The sequence below is a fragment of the Armigeres subalbatus genome, chromosome 1 (assembly GCF_024139115.2).
Source record: "Armigeres subalbatus isolate Guangzhou_Male chromosome 1, GZ_Asu_2, whole genome shotgun sequence".
Classification (NCBI taxonomy): Eukaryota; Metazoa; Arthropoda; class Insecta; order Diptera; family Culicidae; genus Armigeres; species Armigeres subalbatus.
The window spans coordinates 160,396,312-160,416,029 of record NC_085139.1 but is presented as its reverse complement, the minus strand read 5'-3'; the positions used below and the strand labels follow the sequence as shown (position 1 = coordinate 160,416,029).

The 19,718-nt window shown below is 41.6% G+C and overlaps 1 protein-coding gene across 4 annotated transcripts in view; it reads left to right on the top strand.

Annotated features, from left to right (window-relative positions):
* The window catches only part of LOC134205423 (methyl-CpG-binding domain protein 5), a 158,613-nt gene that overhangs the window by 51,438 nt on the left and 87,457 nt on the right, over nucleotides 1–19,718 (top strand). The window lies entirely within an intron of this gene.

The window sequence follows — 19,718 nt, the reverse complement described above, 5'->3', positions numbered from 1 at the left end:
TAAGCGAATTGGTTTTTTGACAAAGGCATTGCTTTCATAAATTTGTGATTTATGTACTCGCATAGTACCTTTTCCATAATTTTGAGCATTACAGAGGATAAACTTATCGGCCTGAATGCTTTGGGGTTGGTTTTATCTCTCTTGCCTGCCTTCGGAATGAAGACAGCCCGGATTTGACGCCAATCGTTAGGTATGTGCCCCAAAATCAGACTCGCCTTAAAAATCTCAACCAAGGGTGGAACCAGTGTTTTCTCCTCTTTTGGATCAACGCTGGAAATATTCCATCCATGCCAGGAGACTTAAATGGCTCGAAAGATCTCACAGCCCTCTCAACCCCTGGCCCGAGTGAAAGCTTCCTTTGCAACCTTTATTGCGTCTTTTTAGACCCAGAAACCCATGATTGGATCTCTTGTGGATCTGAGACAGCAATTCCAGTGCCTTGGTCGCCGATGCTCGACTCAGGGATTGAATCAGGGAAGTGGATCTTTAACAATTCGCTCAGTGTATCGCTAGGCTCTACAGTGAGCGAACCATCCGTCTTTCGGAGGCTACCCACACCATTGGAGTGGTCTTTTGAAAGAGTTTTTTGGAGTCTGGCCACTACGGGTGTATTCTCTATGCTTTCACACATTAGAATCCACGATTTCCGTTTGGCTGACCTTATTTCTTCGTTGTAGTTCGTCAGGGCCTTTCTGTATAGGCTCCAATCGCCGGTTCGCTTAGCACGATTGAACTCCCTACGCGCAGTTTTCCTAAGCTTCTCAAGAGTTTTATTCCACCATGGAACGTCTCTACTCGAACTAGTTGATTTAGTTGGACAGCTCTCTTGGTAGGCGTTAAGGATTTTGTTTTAATGGATTTGGACGCATCTTCCAATTGTGTTATGGACTTGATGTGACTTTCTATGATGTACTCTTCGGATCGTAGGATAGCTGAGTAGGATTCCCAATCAGTTTTCTTAGGATCTTTAAACGTTTTTTCCATCGTTAGACCCCTTCCCATTCGAAGATGATGTGTTTATGGTCTGACATTGATATTTCTTCAGAAACATGCCAGTTTTTTATTTTATCAGAGATAGACCGACTACATAGAGTCAAGTCCAAAACTTCCTGACGAATGGAGTTTTCAAACGTGGGCTTGTCACCAACATTACAAATGTCAATGTTCTTGGAAGAGAGAAACTGTAACAGGTACTCACCTCTGGTGTTTATATTGGTACTTCCCCATACGGTGTGATGTGCATTTGCGTCGCACCCTATGACGAAGGGGATGTTGTGTCGGTGGCTGTAGGCTACGAGCGCAGCTATTTCTGGAGGAGGGATTTCGTCCACGTCACCTGGGAAGTATGCCGAGACCACCAAGATCTCTCTACTCCCTCTGGCGGAAGGTACCTCCATCCTGACCGCTACGATGTCCCTTTTATGAATTCTGAAATTGGAAAGTATTTACAGTTGTTATGTAATAAAATAGCCGCTCTAGGAGAAAGCTGGCTGTCATCATATACCAACTTACATGAGTGTTGTGGAATACCTTGTATTCTGGATTTATTGACCCATGGCTCTTGAATGAGGGCCACGGTTAAATTCTCTTTGGTGAACCTCCGACAGGGCGCTCTCAGCATGGTGGAGGTTCACTTGCAGAACTTTAGTCGCCATTTCCGGGGTTCCCGCTTTTTTCCGGACGACGACTGTCCGGATTTGGATGTTGCGGATCATCAGGATGTCGTTTGGTATTACAGTCTGGGTCTTCTCTCTTCCTGTAGCAACCTGGCCCGCCAGTTTCGCCTCTGTGGTCAAACTGTCGCTTTTTGCACCCCTTTGCCCTGTTTAGATACCTTTGGTTTGGTACCACTAGAGCAGGGGTCGCATGTAAGCTTCGAGCTTTTCCTTTAGAGGCGGACAGACTAGCCTTTATGGTGCTTTTGGGGTGAGATTTACTAACCTCGCCCGAACCGGAGGCTTCCTCAGATTTCTCTTGGGTCGGCCTTCCAGTTAGCCGAACCTCGCTTGAACAGGAGGCCTCCTCAGATTGCTCTTGGGTCGGCCTTCCAGTCGGATTGGCGGTAGCGGCAGTCGGTTGATCTGTAATCTTCCTTAGTTGGATTTCACCAAATCGGTAGTTGAGGGTGTATTTGGACTTCTTCAACTTTTCCATCGACGCACCTCTACTGTGAAGATCCATTCAACATGAATATCTTTCAGAATGGATCGTTTCACAATACGCCAATTAGTTGTTGTGATGTCATTTTGGCTTTCTATGAGAGCCTTTATTCGGTCGTCATCATAGCTGGAGCTTTGTGGGAAGAATGCTCGGATCATCTCTGGACGTGGAATCGCCACTTCGTCCATTGCCATCAGCTCTGCACCTTCCCAGGGTTTCATGGATGGGGATATTCTCTTTAACCACTCAGCAGTCTCTTGATCCTTACAGATTAGAACCATGTAACCGGACTTGTAGATGAGGTTGTTGAATTTGGGTTTTATTGGCTCGTTTCGCTGTTGAACTACTCTGAGCAGGAGTGCTTCTTGTAGAAGGTCTAGCTGGGCTGTAGTGAGTTGGACGGTGGGAAAGTCTTTGGGTATTATCCCGACCTTCACGCTTTTGGCCATATCACTGTAGCTGATACCAGCTGTTTTCCTCATGGGTGGGTTTTGTTGTCCAGACACGTTTTTCTGAGGCGCGCGGTTTGAGGGACTGTTGGGCGCGCTCTCTCGGATCCAGATGGTGCTTCACCCTCTTTTGTTTGGGGTCCTCTGTGGCGGATTTGTCTAGGTCGTTTCTCGAGCGTTTTGAGGAAGTGGGCTCGCTCTCCTTATTCAGGATTATGGACAAGGCCTCATTCCGGTCTTTTCCCTTCTCCCGGAGAGTTCTAAGCTGCTTCCTCTGCGAGCGTGTGAGTGTGGGGATTTTCTTTCTCGGAGCACCCTTGGCTTCCGTAGAACCCTTGTTATCTTCGGATCCTTTGCTACTTGCTAAAGATTTTTGGGGGTTGATGATGATCCTTATACCATCATCTTCGTTATCTTCCATGTCCAACAGGTTGGAGTCGGTCGATGAGGGGGGTTGTAGATCTGGATCAGCTTTGTCGAAACATGTGCTGCTCCGGGAGATAGGCGTTGAGGGGCAGGATATTTCCATCTTCTCCTGCGAACTACTGAGTAGCTGGTCTTCGGTAAGGCCAAGCTGACTCAGAGTATTCTCCACTTCGCTCTCACACGACTGAGAGAGGCAGTCGTCACCTTGAGGGTTGTTTGTAGAATTTGTACTCATTTTTGGTCCCACGAGTAGCTAGGGAAATAAATGTCCGCTGCACCAGTGCCCCGCCGTAGTGCAGTAAGGGCTGCTTACTGGGGTGTTCGCCCTGGTGCACCCCAGGCTCCGTTCGCGGTTGAGCATGTTTAGAACCCCTCAACCATTCAGCCCTCGGCACGGGTCGCATGACACCTTGGCATTGGGGTTTATCCATTTTTGCTTTACACGATGGCCATGAATAACAGCCATCGCAACCTTCCTCCTTTACCAGGGCTTAGGACCTGTAGCTCAAGTTCTCAATAGTTTCACAATCTTTCGGACATGCAACTACAGCGAACCATCATTGCTAGCGGAGTTAATTAATAACTTAGGATATGCTAGTAGAAGAAAAAGTTTTCTTCGTTGACAAGTTTTGTTCTATTATTGGCATGGAAGTTCGGTCTTACTTTTTAAAGCTTAATTATAAAATTTTGATGTAGTATCAGTTATACATTGAAAAATTTCTAAAAGTAAGGGATCATCAAACTGAAAAGTAAACGGTTTTGATTTTGTCTGGTTATGAAGATGATAAATTGCTGTTGCTGTGCACTCTTTGATCCAGTGTCATTCTCACGATGACATGCTTTCCACTGGCTGGCTGGCAATGGCATATTCTGCGGTCCTTCGCATTTCTCGTGCCTCGCGAGAGACGGAAAAATTATGGTAATTAATCAAAACCTGTTAAACTGCTGGTGGTGGTTGGTAAGAATTTACGCAAGAAGTGATCGTTGAAAGGATACTGTGATGCGCTTTTTCTGACAATCGTTTTGTGTGTCTTTCTCGGTGCACCAGATGTAAGGTTGTGCGAAGTGGGCAGTAAATAAGTGAAATGAGGATTGCTTCCCGGATGAAGTTAATTCTATGCTTTGAATTCATTTTGGGCCAGTAGTTATCATTTAAAACAAAATAAAGTTCTAATCTGTTTTCGGAGATACATTCTGCTTGTTTATTACTCGTTTATGAGAAAGTTAATTTCAAATTAACTTTATGTAATTTTAATAGCATCCTTTCATGGAAAGGTTCCCTTCACCACGGAATCACATTGCAATGTATCGCCCGTGAAGCAATTATTGCATCAACTAAATTGGCCGAAATAAAAACATGCTTTGTTTCGTTTTCGGTATAATTTCCCCTGCGAGAGTCATTATGGAAAGTATCAATCTGATTATAGGTACGACGTGTAACGTTCCGCAACCTCTTTGGCTGTAAAGGGCAGCTTCTCAAAGAAACTGGTTTTCGGTTTGCTCCTCTGCTGCATCCCTTGATTTGATGCGCCTTTTCCTGTTGAATATCTTCGGACTTCGGAGACTGCGACGCATGCCCGTTCCTTTGTGCAACGAAAATAAAATAAATGCGTCGATAAGAGTGTGAGAAAGTGTCTTGTTTTTGTTCGGAAGTGCATTCCGTTTTGTTCCGCTATTTTGTGGCGCTGTATGCCGCATTGTGCTTATCGATTGGTTGGGCATTTTGAGTTTCATGATTGAAATCCATTGCAATGATGGGCAACAATAGTAAGTACTTAAGGCTAATGAGCACTATTTTAAACAACAATAATGAGGCTATGATTGGATTTTACAAATTTATAATAAGCTGAGGCATACGGGGGCAGCTACCCGAATGAAAAAATATTATAGAAAAACAATACAATTTATTGTAACATTACTATCAAAAACAATGAATTAACCTTAGATTATACTGTAGATGAAATAATAGAAATACATTAGAATGTATTGTTATGAACCATTCAATTAATTGTAAATGAAGTTTTCGCATTAGAACGTACCCCTTTTATCAACGAGCTAGGTATTGGCTTCATGGTGCTGGAAAGGCTTCGCCAATGCGTGATTGGGTGGCAGCCAATTAACTCAAGGCTGCGCCCCACGCTCGCCAAGTCGTTCTGTATCTGGTCTGCCGACCTAGTTCGCTGCTCTTCACGCCTTCTTCTCCATCATTTTTGCACGCCAGCTGTCAGGCATTTTTGCGACATGCCCTGCTCATCGTGCAAGCATGTACTTTGTCTTCGATGCATTTACCACTAGTCCAACTTATGTTGTTTCACGATTCAGGCGGGTGTACATTTCTGCTTGCTTTGCAAATGTTCGGCCGACAATATCCATGTCATCCGCGAAACAAACAAAATTACTGGATCTGTTGAAAATCGTACCCCGGATGTTATAACCGGCTCTCCGTATGGCACCTTCTAACGTAATGTTGAACAACAGGCACAACTATTCCATCCCCTCGTCATAGTCCCCGGTGAGATTCGAGCGAACTGTAGTGTTCGTCTTGAAACTTCACACAGTTTTGCACAAAATCCTACTTACCTGGATACCTGGTTGGCTACAGCGTCGACTTACCAATGCCTGCGTAATGTAGAGCTTCATAATCGTCGGTCTCGGGCGATGTTCGTCCAGTTTCCAGTTTTAAGCCACAAGGCCTTGTACGTATCAGCGTAATCAGTTTTGCCATTTCATTTCACTGATTCGTGAGCTGCTTTTAAAGTAATGAACAGATGGTGAGTCTGCAAGTTGTTACCTGCCTGGTATTCGCCGAAGGAGGACTCTTCAAGCGGTCTCAGTCTGTTTAAGATAATACACAACAGTATTATGTACGCCGAGTTCCAAAGGGTGATACCTCTGTAATCGACACACTTTAGTCTAGTTTTAAATAATGGATCAATTGATGCAGCTGCTCACTTCCTTGTTTGAGAAGCTCGATCGGGATATCGTCCTTACCAGCAGCTTTCCTATTCTCAGCCCATTTGAAGCCTTCTTGAACTCATCCAGCATTGGTGGTTTCTCAGCTTGAACATCATCAAATATGTCCATATGTTTTGACATATTAGTTTCTTCATAGCTTCCAAGTGCAATAACCGATCGAGATAAATTTCAATAGTGATCAATTATAGTTAAAATTCGAATGCAATTTGTTTTGAGAAAATCGGTTAAGAATTACTATGTGAAAGCTAATGTTTTTCGGGTTTCGTGTGCAATGATAGAATGAGAGGCGAAAGTACTGATCATTGATAGTTCCATTAGGATACGACAGGCATGAAGATTTCCATATAGAAGTTGATTTGTACTCCCGCCTCTAATTTTATAATTAACATGTACGTCTAAGTTTGAAAGATGATATTAGCATTTTACTTTTCATATCAAGAAGTGACAAACTCATCTCAATAATTATAACGCGTTTAATGTTACAAAAAAAATGCTCCTCTCAGATTCTTTAAAATTTTGTTCAACTTTTGTGCGATTTGATATCTCGACACTGTGGTTGTCAACCAAACGTCCTACTAACTGTACCAAATACGCTTACCGTTGCAGCATGATGTTACGGTTGAATGACATTCTATGACCTGTGTGACGACCCCAACTACTTAAATTCCTTCAGGGGATTCGTCACAATCTTTTATGCGGAGTCAGTTTACCTTGGCACCGACCCGCGCTAGAAAAGAGTTTTGCGCCCAGCAACAGGGTTTTGTTTTTTTAAGTCTGCTTACTTTTGCTTTTTAAGCAAAATACAAGGTTCCAAATGAGCCGTCAGGAGAAAGAGTAATTAAATGTAGAGAAAGAGAGAGAAAATTGTCAATTCTACTACAGGTTAGCAGTAAGTTAATTTTAAGTGAATAAAAGAGTCTTGATTGAACCCCAACGCGGTGTGTACGCGTTTTAATTAATTACAAAAAGAAAACCAGTGCCGCCGCGCGGACCGTCTCGCCCCGTCGGTGCGCTTCACCTGATTATTTTGTCTCCACATCTCAGATCCCAACCAAAAATATTTGATGACGACCATTGAAAAGCAATGGTAACTTTTTCGGTGGAAATGCTTTCCAACTTGTAAATCTATGTAATGTAAGGTACCTCTATATTTATATTTTTTTTGAAATTTTCAATTGCCTAGAGTACGAAAAAAATGAATATGAAGATAAATATATATTTTAACACATGTTCAAGAGGTGCACGGAATTATATTTTAAAATTCTAAAAATTATGAAAAATATTTTTTTTATACTTCGTGATTTTGTGTGTAATAATTTATAGAGTAAAATACTAAACTAAAATTATTTTTTCATTACTAACCTAATCAAGGAATTATTTTGTCTGGGATGCGCATGCGAAATACAAGCCACAAAAGAGATCCAACGTCAAAGCTTTGTTTTTATCGGAGAAAATAATGACAAAGTTTGAAAAAAATTGTCAGCTACAAGAAAGAAGACAATTAGCATTGCGTTATTTTGCATTATGTCTTCAGCAAATTTCAATTTTATGTTATGGTAGTTTTTGCTTTTATTGAAACATTCGATATATAACTATGATAACATAATTAGCCTCGTATTCTCGAAAATATCAGAGCATGCAAGGCAAATTATTCTTGTCATATTTTGTTTGGGTTCTGATAAAGGCTTCTTGCGAGTTGTTTTTTACGATTTTATTCTCGTTGTTTAAGGTGTCTAACCAGTTTTTTACGCGGATTATGAGATTTACATAAACAACCTCAAAAATGAAAAAAATGTACAAAAAATGTCAAAACTTAATATTGCCAAAATTAAATGGAGTTTGCATTTACATATTGATTAAATGCCGGTTGACACTAACACTACATGGCCGCGAAGCGTACAATTTCAGTGTGCCTGTTGAGCATTTCGCATTAACAACGCTGTTGGTAATTTAATGTATCTATTTCAAAGGTTCGTTACAAAATATCAGTTGCTTCGATATAAAACTGACCTCCGGTATCTAGAAAAAAAAACATCTAGTATAAGTTTAGAAACTCTTACCATGCATTTTTCAAGTTAAATAAAAACCGGGAAAATTTTATTTTAATCCCACTCAGAGTTACGATTTTTAAGGGGCAAAATCATTCAAGTGTCTTCGATTTGGAACACACCTAAATTTCAACCAATTGAGCTGAAATTTTCACCAGAAGTCTATCTTAGCATAAAAACAGTGATTACCAGTTGACCGGTCGATTTTAAGAAACTTTTTGAAATAGAATCTAACGAATCTATTTTGGATAGATCTAGCGCACACACATACATACGGCAGACATGTGCCCAGTTGGTCGAGCTGAGTCTATTGGAATTTATGGAAATTAAATCGCGAAATCTAGATCTGGAAAATCTTACGCGCATTCCTCTGAGAATTCTGCCAGAAATTCCTTCCTTAAAATTCCTCTAAGGATTCTAACGGAGGCGTTTACAAATAAATTATTCTGAAAACTAATTCTCAGGAATTTTTTTTAGGAATTTTTCCGAAACTAATTCTCAGGAATTTTTTTTAGGAATTTTTCCGATTTTTTTCCCTTCACAAATTCCTCCAAGAATCTCCGCAGCAATTCCCACGCAAACTTCTTCAGATTTTCTTCAAGAATTCGCCCAGAAAACCTTTCCGGACGTTTACGGGAAATTTCGTTGAAAACTCATCCGAAATATTATAAAGAAAATATTCCGAAAATTCTCCCACTTTTTCTCCAGAGACTTCTTTAGAAATTCTCCAAGAATTCTCTCAAAAATACCTACAAGAATATCCTATCTCTTTATGCTCTTATGATGGTTTATATTAATGACAATTCTGTTTTGGCTGGTGAGCAATTTGGTTTCGCCATGGGCATTCAACCGGGGGCAGCAGGGACAGCAGGGACAGCATGGACCATGTCCAAGGGCTTGACGACCCCTCCCCAGCTGTCTGTGAGTCAGGGAGAACTGCCTAGGGCGTGGTGGGATTTAGCAGTGGGCTCTGCTAAAATCCCTCCCAAAAACCACAAGTGCCCGTAAGCAGACTCTATCAAAGCGACTGTGTGCCGCTTCAAAAGCACAAGCCCAGGAGTGCCAATTGGCATGGGGAGTGTCCCTACTCCGGTAGGGTAGCGCGTGAGCTGCTTCGGCAGGGAGTGAGTGATCTGGTTGTGCTGAGGCAGGAGTGTCATAGCGCGTCACCGCTATTGTCACCTCGAAGCGCAGCAGAAGTCTGAGTATGGACTGCACATGCTAAGGTAAGAGTGTCGTAGCGTAGTATCGTTGATTGGTCCCTACATACCGCTATCGACACCTCGGAGGCATGGCAGTGGAGTGTTAGAGTGAGTTGTGGAGTGTACCTACTTCGGTAGGGTAGCGCGTGAGCTGCTTCGGCAGGGAGTGAGTGATCTGGTTGTGCTGAGGCAGGAGTGTCATAGCGTGTCGCCGCTATTGTCACCTCGAAGCGCAGCAGAAGTCTGAGTATGGACTGCACATGCTGAGGTAGGAGTCGAGGTACCCATCGACACCTCGAGGCATTGCAGTGGAGTGTTAGAGTGAGCACCCGAAAAAGGGTCACATGGAGCGAATGGTCTTTGGAGAAGCTGCTTCGGCGGCAGGGTAGTAGTGGGTTGTACCCACACACCTACAGTTGTGCACATGTGGTGCATGGGGAGTGTCCCTGCTTCGGCAGGGTAGCGTGTGGTCTGCTTCGGCAGTGGTGTGATTGATCTGCTCGTGCTGAGGCAGGAGTGTCGTAGCGTAATATCTGTAACTCCCAGGCAGTTACCGCTGTTGACACCTCGAAGCGCAGCAGAAGTCTGAGTATGGACTGCACATGCTGAGGTAGGAGTCGAGGTACCTATCGACACCTCGAGGCATGGCAGTGGAGTGTTAGAGTGAGCACCCGAAAAAGGGTCACATGGAGCGAATGGTCTTTGGAGAAGCTGCTTTGGCGGCAGTGTAGCAGTGGGTTGTACCCACACACCTACAGTTGTGCACATGTGGTGCATGGGGAGCTTGTATCTCCACAGCAAAAGTTTACATAACATCCTCCACTAGGATATTGCCGCATCACAGCACATAAGTTCACTGGAAAGTACTTCAGATATAAATCCAGAAATTCGTTTGGAAATTCCTCAAGATATTTCTCAGAAAATTCGAAAAATAAATTCGGAAAACCCTTGAAAATTTTCCTTGAAAATTTATTTGGGTATTGCTTCGGAAATTCTTTCCAAAATTTCTCCAAAAGTTCCTTCAGGAATTTCCTTGGAAATTACTTTAGGGATTGCTTCGAAAATTCCTTTACGGAGTCTTTTAAGAATTTCTTCGGAAATTCATTCGAAAACTTCTTTAGGAATTCCTTTAGGAGTTCCTTCAAGAATTCTTTAGAAAATACACATAGGAAATCCTTCATGAATTTCCATCGGAATTCTTACGGATACTGTTTTAGGAATACATCCGGAAATCCCTTTAGGAGAAATCCTTCGGAATTTGATTTAGTTTTTCTTAAATTCCTTCAAAAATTTCTTTTAGGAATTTCTAATTGAAATTCTTCCAGTAATTCCTTAAAGATTTTTTTCGGAAACTCTAAGAAGATATATTTGGTATTCTTTCGAAATTTCCCTCTGGAGTTTATTAAGAACTTTTTCTAGGAATACTTTCTGAATCTCCTATAGGAATTCCTTCGGACATTCCCCCGGAAATTCCTTTAGCAACTCTTCCAGAAATTCCGGTAGAAATTGGAAAATTTCTTTTAAAATTCCTTTAAGAATTCTTTCGTGAATGTCTTCAGAAATTCTTTTGGGAAATCTTCGGAAATATTGTTTGTAAATTCCTTTAATTTGTTTGAACCGTTCTTTGAGTGGTTTTTTAGTTGAAAATAAGTTTAACACTCAAAAACCTTTGAAAATTTCTTCGAAAATTCCTCCAAATTAGAATTCTTCCCGGAATTATTCCTGTATGAATTTCGTATGGATTATTGAAGGAATTTCCTAAGGACCTCCTGGAGGAATTTCTGGAAAAAAATACCTCCTGGGGGAATTTTTCTTGAAGGAATTATCGAATGAGAACTTGAAAAGATTTTCTAACAGAATTTTTAAATGAATTTCAAAGAGGTGAACCAGTCAAGGGCTGAAAACCTCTATAATAATTTTTGTTTGAATATTATCGGCTCTTTCTGTCTTATAAAGCAGCTAAAACGTTGTTACGTCTATTTTCCGACATTTTTGTGTATATTTCACTTTCTTCAGCGATTTAGAGGTTTTATTGTGTATGTTTGTGTCCTGTATGACAATACAGTGAACGTTCGCTAATTGGGTTTTTTCTAGTTGGGGGGCTTTTTAGTTGGGGGTTCGCTAATTGGGTCGAAACCCAATTAAAAAACAGCTGAACGTCAGAATGTGATGTCAAAAACGCGTTGACGTCTTGTTTCCGTGTTTGGCGGGATCGATACTTTCTGGCGCGAAGAATTTTTCTTTGTTCATTGCAAAAAGAAAACAACATTGACGCTTGTCAAAACGCCCCGATTAGCGAACGGCATTCGCTAGTTGGGGTGATGTCGTGCTCCAATTAGCGAACGATCACTGTAATGCTAATAAACAGGAAGACTGTCGCTGTCGTCACTGGCGAAACATCTTTTGCTGGCGGGGATAGGGTGGGTAGGGTGCTAAACAAAGAAAAAATCAATACGTTTTGACAGATATGTACCCAACATGTTTGGGAACGAGAAAGGAAACCTCAGCGACAACCGTCCTCTATAGTTTACTACCTCTATTTGTATGACATAACGTCGTCCAATGGCGTTCCACTAGAGTTCACAAGTCTCTTTTTTTTGCACTTCACTGTGGCTTCTGAAATGTGTATTGATGTTGGTCAAGTTATATCCCACCTACACGCTTCTCTGAATTTATCACCCGCGCACTAGTGATTTCGTATCTATCGTTATGTCATACAAGACATACACATACAACAAAAAGTAGCCTCTAAGTCCCTGAAGAAGGCAAAATATACACCGAAACGTCGGAAAATAGACGCAACCACGTTTGCTGCTTTATATGGCTGGAAGAGCCGATAATAATCAAACAAAATTGAGCACAACAGTCGAAAGTATCACATCAACTCTATAATAAAGAATAAAGAAAATTAAATATATTTCTGAAGCAATATCCGAAAGAATTCTGAAAGTAATTTACGAAGAAATGTTTAATGGATTTTCCGCTATTATTGGTATTTACATCGAAATTCCTATATTTCTCCAGGAATTTCTTCGAAAGTCCGGAAAGTAGTATAACAAACTTAGTTTTGGCTCTAGAATCAAGACTACATAGCAAGAAAAACTCCCAAAATATCGAGATATTCGGATATTCTCAAGAATTCTTTGGGAATTTACTGCACGAGTTCCTTCGAAAATTTCTACAGATTTTTTTTTTCATAAATACCTTAAATAATTCCCTAGGAACAATATTCAGGAATTAATTCGGTAAGTCATAAAGAAACTCATTCTAAAATACTCATTCTAAAAAATCCGTCAGCAATCCGATCGAGAATTTCTTCAGGAGTCCTTTAAAAAAGTCTCTACAAATGAAACCAGGCTTTTGTTTGAAACTCCTCTCAGGAATTGCTTCGGAACTTCTTAGGACCTTATGAAATTTCTTAAGGAATTCTTCTGGAAATTCCTTCAAAAATTCTTATAAGATTCATTCTGACCATTCCATCAGGAATTCCTTCAGATTTTTTTTTTGGAATATTTTTAATAATTTCTACTCATGTAGATGGGTACAATTCCCCACAGTTGTAATGGATTCAACGTGCCCCTCAAAGAAGCCATCCTTCGGAAAGCTAAAAAAAGATTGCGAATCTATTTATTAGTCTGTTTGATTACATTGCTAAAAGGATATTCTTTCTATCCCGTGGGCTTCGCGTAAGGCCGATGACATACTGACGCGTCGAGCGATGCGGAACGCGTCCAAGCACTCGTAAAACAGAATATCAGCAAGAGAAATTCTTTTGTCTTGGACGCGTTCGCGCACGCACACGCGTGAGTATGTCATCGGCCTAAGTGTCTCTGCTTACGGGTCCGCCACCTCCATTTTTTGCCCTTCACATAGAAGTGCATTGAAAGCAGAATGGTAATTAAATTCGTTTGAACTATTGGGTGGAGCCGCATGCAGAGCAATACTCAAGCCAGGGTGATGGATAACAACATACACACTTTTAAAAAATTCTACAAAATTCCTTTGGATTTTTTTTTAACAATTCCACTGGAATGTTTCCAGGTATTCCATAAGACATTCCATTTCCTCGGAAATGAATCTAGTAATTCCTTCGGAATTTCCAACGCCATTTTCTCCCAAAACTCTAGGACGAATTTTCAGATATCTCCGTAGAGCAACATTGGACAACTCCGACATTCTGAAATTTCTTAAAGAATTTCTGTGGACATTCCTTCAAGAATTCCTTCAGAATTTTCTCCAGAGATTCCTTCAGAAAATCCTCCAGAAATTACTACGAAGATAAATCCAGAAATTCCTCAAGGCTCTAAGAATTTTCTTCAGATATTCCTTCAGAACTTCCTCCAGGACTTCCTGGAAATTATTTCTAGAAAACCAAGAAATTTCTTTGAAAATTGTTTATCGAAATAAATCGAAACATATTCTAGCAATTACAAGGAAGAGTGAAGGAAATGTTCAATTTGGTGCGTCACGTGCCCCATCGTGCTCCAGCTCCAGAAGCCAAAAGATCAGTTTTGCATTCACATATCATGAGGCTAGCACGATGATACTCCATGCCCAGGGAAGCTAAAAAAATCCTACGAGACTGGGAATCTAAATCCAACATTCATTATGGTGTTGATTTGTAGCCGCGTTTGTAAGCAGTGGACCAATTGAGGGGGTTAGAAGCAGAGGGGTGAAGTGACATTTTTGTCAAAATTGAGCTGACTATAGCAAAAAATTTCTTGGTTCTAGAGCTTTGCGGAAATATACTGATATAGTTTGTACGATGTTCGTAATAAATGTGAAAATTCACAGAAAATTTGTAATTTTTTGCACGTCCATACAATTAGTATAAAACGAAAAAATATTGAAAATCTTCGCACCCATCTTTCTTAAAACTAAGTTTTTCTCTCTTACACCCCTTTGCATATGACCTCCTCTTAGAATATGTAACATTCAAACATTTAATAAGATGATGAACCACCCAATGCGACCAGAAGGAGGTTATTCCACATGAAGTTACATATGAGATTAGAAGTTCATCGCCACGCTCATTGATTCATAGATCTGTAGCCAAGAAGTTTTTGGATGACCTAACATTTAACACGCCAAAGCGGGTAAAAGTGACAGGGATAAAAGTAAACAAATCTGCTAAAGGTAAAATAGCTACCTATTTAATTAATGCTTGATAGTTTGCCTTGGTTTGGCAGATGCGAACGCACTGCATAATGTGATTTTTGTGTTGGCCAAACATCGGCGTGAAATATGAAATTCGGCGGCGTGGAGCCAACCGGCGTATGGCGCGCCGCCGACACCTTGACCGGCGTCGGCGTACGTTAATAAGTGTCGGCGGCGGCGGCGTGGCGCGGCGGCGCACAGGTCTAGTTCAAGCCAAATGAAACAAATATATTAAGTGTCTAGACATTTATAAACTGAAAATCAGGACTTTGTCTTTAGAACAAATTTTTGATTTACAAACAAATTTTTAGACCAGCCATGTTGTATGCTGTGCCAATATGGACTAGTTGTTGCAATATCAGAAAGGAGGTACTTCAGAGGATTCGAAATACAATTTTGAAAATGATTCTGAAGTTGCATCCGTGGTATAGTGTAAATGAACTTAATAGAATTTCTAATTTTGAGACATTGCAACAAATGTCCAATAAAATAATTTCCAATTTTAGACAAAAATCGTTGCAATCTTCTATTGCAACGATAAGCTGTATACTTATACTTGTATATAAGATTGTATACCTAGTATAAATTAGGTTGAGTTTAGTTCAAGTTTAAAACATTGAAATTCAATAGCAAGTACTACTTTTAAAAATAGCTGATACACTTTTGGCTATGCGTGTAGATCCTGAAACCTTACTCCATTGTTTTCTTGTTTGATTGAGGCCTTAATTTATAGATTTCTTTAATAGCGCAAAACATATGTTGTGATTGCATTCTATCCTAAGGATGTCCAGATCATGTACCATTTGTAAAATTAGTCGATAGACCGTTGGTTATGCATGTAAATCCTAAGGCCTTACTTCAGCGATTTGTTAGATAACGCTGAACATATGTTGTGATTACATTCTATACTAAGTACTACAAAGAGAGTACTACCCCGAACAAGGGTAGTGGGGCTGGGAAGCTGAACCCCGGTCAGGTACCTCCAAAACCGGGGGAGGAAGGACCTGGAAAGGTCCGTCCACTCAGGAAAGACGGTGGTAAGGGGTTACGGCAGGCTGAAAGTCCAGGGAAATAGAGGGGGATGACGCCTCCTGGACCCTGGTCAAGAACAAGAGGAAACCGAAGACGTCAAGGGCCGAAAAGAAGGCCCAGGCGAATGAGGGTAGCAAGAAGTCTAGGGTAGGCGCCAATCGCTCCAGGGGCGATGCCCTAGTCATCACGGCGGACGAGGCTAAGTATTCGGATGTTTTGAAGGCGATGAGGAGTGACGTCAAGCTCGGTGAACTCGGCGCCGACGTACGTCGAATAAGACGTACCCGGATGGGCGAGATGATACTCGAGCTGAAGCGGGGCGTCTCGCAAAAGGGCGCCGCCTACAAGAAGTTGGCGGAGGAGGTCCTAGGCGAGACGGCCAAGGTGAGGGCACTCACGACGGAGGTGAATCTAAGGGTAAAAGACCTGGACGAGATCACTGAAGTCGGAGAGCTCGTCACGGCACTGCGGCGACAGTGTGAGGTGGAGACGCCCACCGCAGCCGTTCGGCTACGGAAAGGTCCGGCAGGGACGCAGGTAGCATTGGTTCGGCTATCTGCAGCGGACGCCTCCAAGGTAGTCAAGTTAGGGAGCGTCAAGGTGGGATGGTCGGTATGCCCTGTGCGCATATACGAGCAACCCGAAGTTTGCTTCAAGTGCCTGGAACCGGGGCACAAGCAATGGGACTGCAAAGGCCCTGACAGAAGCAATCTCTGCCGACGCTTGAAGGGACATAAGGCACAATGCTGCACGAACCCTCCCAATTGTTTGATTTGTTCCAGCAAAGCTGTGAACAGCAAGCACCCCATGGGGGGTTCGATGTGCCCGGCGTTTAAGCGTGCTGCAAAATCAAAGTGCAGGTAACGCAGCTGGCTTGCTCGGCCTCGCCCGAGTGTTTGGTGTGCGCAGGTGTAGAGGAAACGGCGGAACACGTGTTGTTCGTGTGCTCACGTTTTCGCGCAATGCGTGACCACATGCTTGCCACATGTGGTCTGGACACTACCCCGGACAACCTAGTTCGGAGGATGTGTAAAGATGAAGTTGGCTGGAACGCCGTTTTATCGGCTATCGCCCAAATCGTCTCGGAGCTACACAGAAGGTGGCGCGTGGACTCAAGGATGGCTAGTCGGCTTCATGGGTCATACCGGTGGTCACGCTCTGTAGTCGAACTCGATCCTTTTATCGAACAAGTGGCCGCGCGAAGAACAACATGGTATTGTCGCTTTCGCGGGGAAAGGACGGAAAGGGATCCTCGTCAAGGCTGGGGCAGGCGTAGGCCTCGCGTAGGCAAGTCCCTCTGTGTGCTGGCGAATAGGCCCTATCGCAGAAAGGTCAATTTGGGGTACACGCGGCATCATCATTCTTGATACCAGTCGTGCAGAGGGAAGCAGGCGGGAAGTCGACCCTTCCCACCTTCGGAGGACATAGGGCGTGGTAAGGCCACCTGGAAAGCCAGCAACGCGCTGGCACGATACCATGGTGTTCTTCTAAAAAAGCGAGTTACGATGTTCGGTGCCGCAAGGACACGCAGCTAACCTCGAGGGTGCGTTGTGCACTGGCCCCCCATTGAAGCATTACTTTCTGGTTGTACCGAAGGGACTATGGGCTTGGCGGCAATGGAAACGGTTTAGCGGGTCGGGGATGTAGTCCTGCCTCCCTCGGTGATCCCTAATTCGCACTTCCTGGCCAACCCAGGATGTCTGTTGAGCAGATTCCCCCTCCATTGTTTAGGAAGAAAAAAAAACTACAAAGAGAGTGATACACTTTTGAAATTAGTCGTTGCATATTTGGTTACGCTTGTAGACGTTAAGACCTTACTCCAGGGTTTTCTTGTATTATTGATGATGCCTTCCTTCAGAGATTTCTTGGGTAATGTTTTAGGATCACATTCTATTCTAAGGATCGCAAAGAGCACGTACCACTTTTGAAACTAGTCGATGGACCGTTGGTTACGGGTGTTGATCTTAAGGCCTTACTCCAAATATTTCTTGGATTACCCAAAACATATACTGTGCATGCATTCTATGCTAAGTACCACAAAGAGCATGCACCGTATTTAAATTTGGACGATAGACCGATACGTGGAAAGACCAGGGTTTGCAGAAATCGCTCTCAATAGATAACGAACAACGATAAAAGAGAGGCAAAAACTGTTCCGAATCATAACAAGCCATGATAACAAATTTATCAAACTTGTATACACGTCCGAAAAAACAGAAACGGATAGGCAACCTCCACAGAAAAATGATGATTCTGGCTTTGTTTTCGCTCATTTCGTGTTGGTTATTGCACAGCTGTGTAGAGCAAGTTGAAATGCATCATCAGAGCCAGTGCTCCCCGCATTTGGAGCTTTCTAAAAGAAATTTATCATGGGGTATGGCCTCTCGAATCAGTTCTCTATCATGACAGCTTGCGAAAAAAAAGTCTCTCGCGGTATGCTACATATCGTATATGTATACATACAGAGATGATAAGTGAGAGACTTGTTCATTCTCTTTAGGATTTAATCCCTGGGGAAGACCTTAGGACTTTACTTAAAGAATTTCTTGGATGATTAAAGCCCCACTCCAGGGATTTTTTTTGATGCCCCGAACATATCAAAGACCACAAATTCGAAGAACCGCAAAGAGCATGTTGTATATTTGAAACTGGTTGATAGACTTTTGGTTACCCGTGTAGACTCTAAGGCATTACTTACATACTTCAAGGATTTCTTGAATAACCGTAGACAAAAGCTGTAAACCATATCATAAAATTGATGTCAAGGCTAAAAATTCATTTTTTGTTTTAACCCAGTTTTGATAATTAATCAAATTTGTTCCAAATTTGAGTGAAGCGAGATGAGCGTGCGGCGGATTATTATGAATGATTTTTTTTTACTGGATGATATAAACAACCAGTATTTGGCACCAGTTTTCTACCTCCATGTCTAGTTGCTGAATTGAGCTAACAAATTGCTGATGTAGTAACTGCTATGCCGAAAGAAGAAACGTTGACCTGTTACTTTAATATTCAATTTAGTTTGTGGTTTGTGGTAAAAGCTGTTATATTTAATGAACATCAATCATCAAAGCATACAAATGTATACCAGTTGGGCTGTACCTATGTTTTAGTGTAATTATTCATTAATTTGATCTTCGAATGGCGAATGTCTTAGACTGCCAAAAATAGGTATTTGCTACAAAAATCTCAAAAAATATTTGTTCCGTACAAGGCATGAAAGCGTGCAATATCTGCTTTATTTTTGTGTTTATTACTACTTTCAATTCGATGAATTCTTCCAAATAAATGATAGTTTAAAAAAAAAAATTCGATGAATTTAAAAAATATGATTAATTTATCGACTAGCCAGTATTCTTCGTATACATCTATTAAAATAACTTATAAATTTAAATTTTAAAATAGCGCAGCATCCATTCATGGGCTGCCTTTCATGCGAAATTGATCAAAGAACCCACGAATCTTTCATTTGGTCGCCTGAAATAGAAAAAAGGCGCTATGCCTTATGACGATCACGACCTTTTCCAGTTATGGTTGCAATAAATATATATTTCATCTTCTATTATGAGACTTACTTAAAGTTTTCAGAATACGTCGAGATACATATATGTTAATTTATTAATTGCAATAGTGGCATTATGAAAAAGTATTTTGGTCTTTTCTTATTATGGAACTTTGCCATTGTGTGACGACCGTATTGATTTATTTGTGCTTGAGTAGCAAAAGAATCATTTTCAACGAATGTCAAATGGTAAACATATGAAGTTTAAAAACGCTGATAATGCAGTTGGACTTCGTGTGCGCCTCCATTAGTATTCGCTGAAAAAGTTTCATTCGTTCAGTAGCACTCGATGGTGAAGGTAGCTGAATTCATATTCCTATCGCTAAATATAGAAAGTGCGTAGTGCAATGAATCTGTTGAGTGAATCAAAATTTATTGTGAGTTCAGACACCTCACGCTTTGGATATTTATCCGTTACAACCAAAGTAAGTAACTATTCTAATTAAGGGCAGTGAGTTTGTTTGCCAAAGTTGTTAATCTTCTAATAAGCAGCATTGCTTACCGACTTCCTTGATACAGCACAGCAGAGTTTATTATTATCACAATACAAATCCGCAAATGCAAACAAGTTGACGTTTTTTCTTGTTTCTGGTTCGTTGCTTTGGCTTAATGATTCAAGGACGCGTATTCTGTTATTGAGTCGAATTCCATTATCATAATTTGATGTTGATCTGAACTTCGCTCGGGGATCCGCCACGCCATCGTC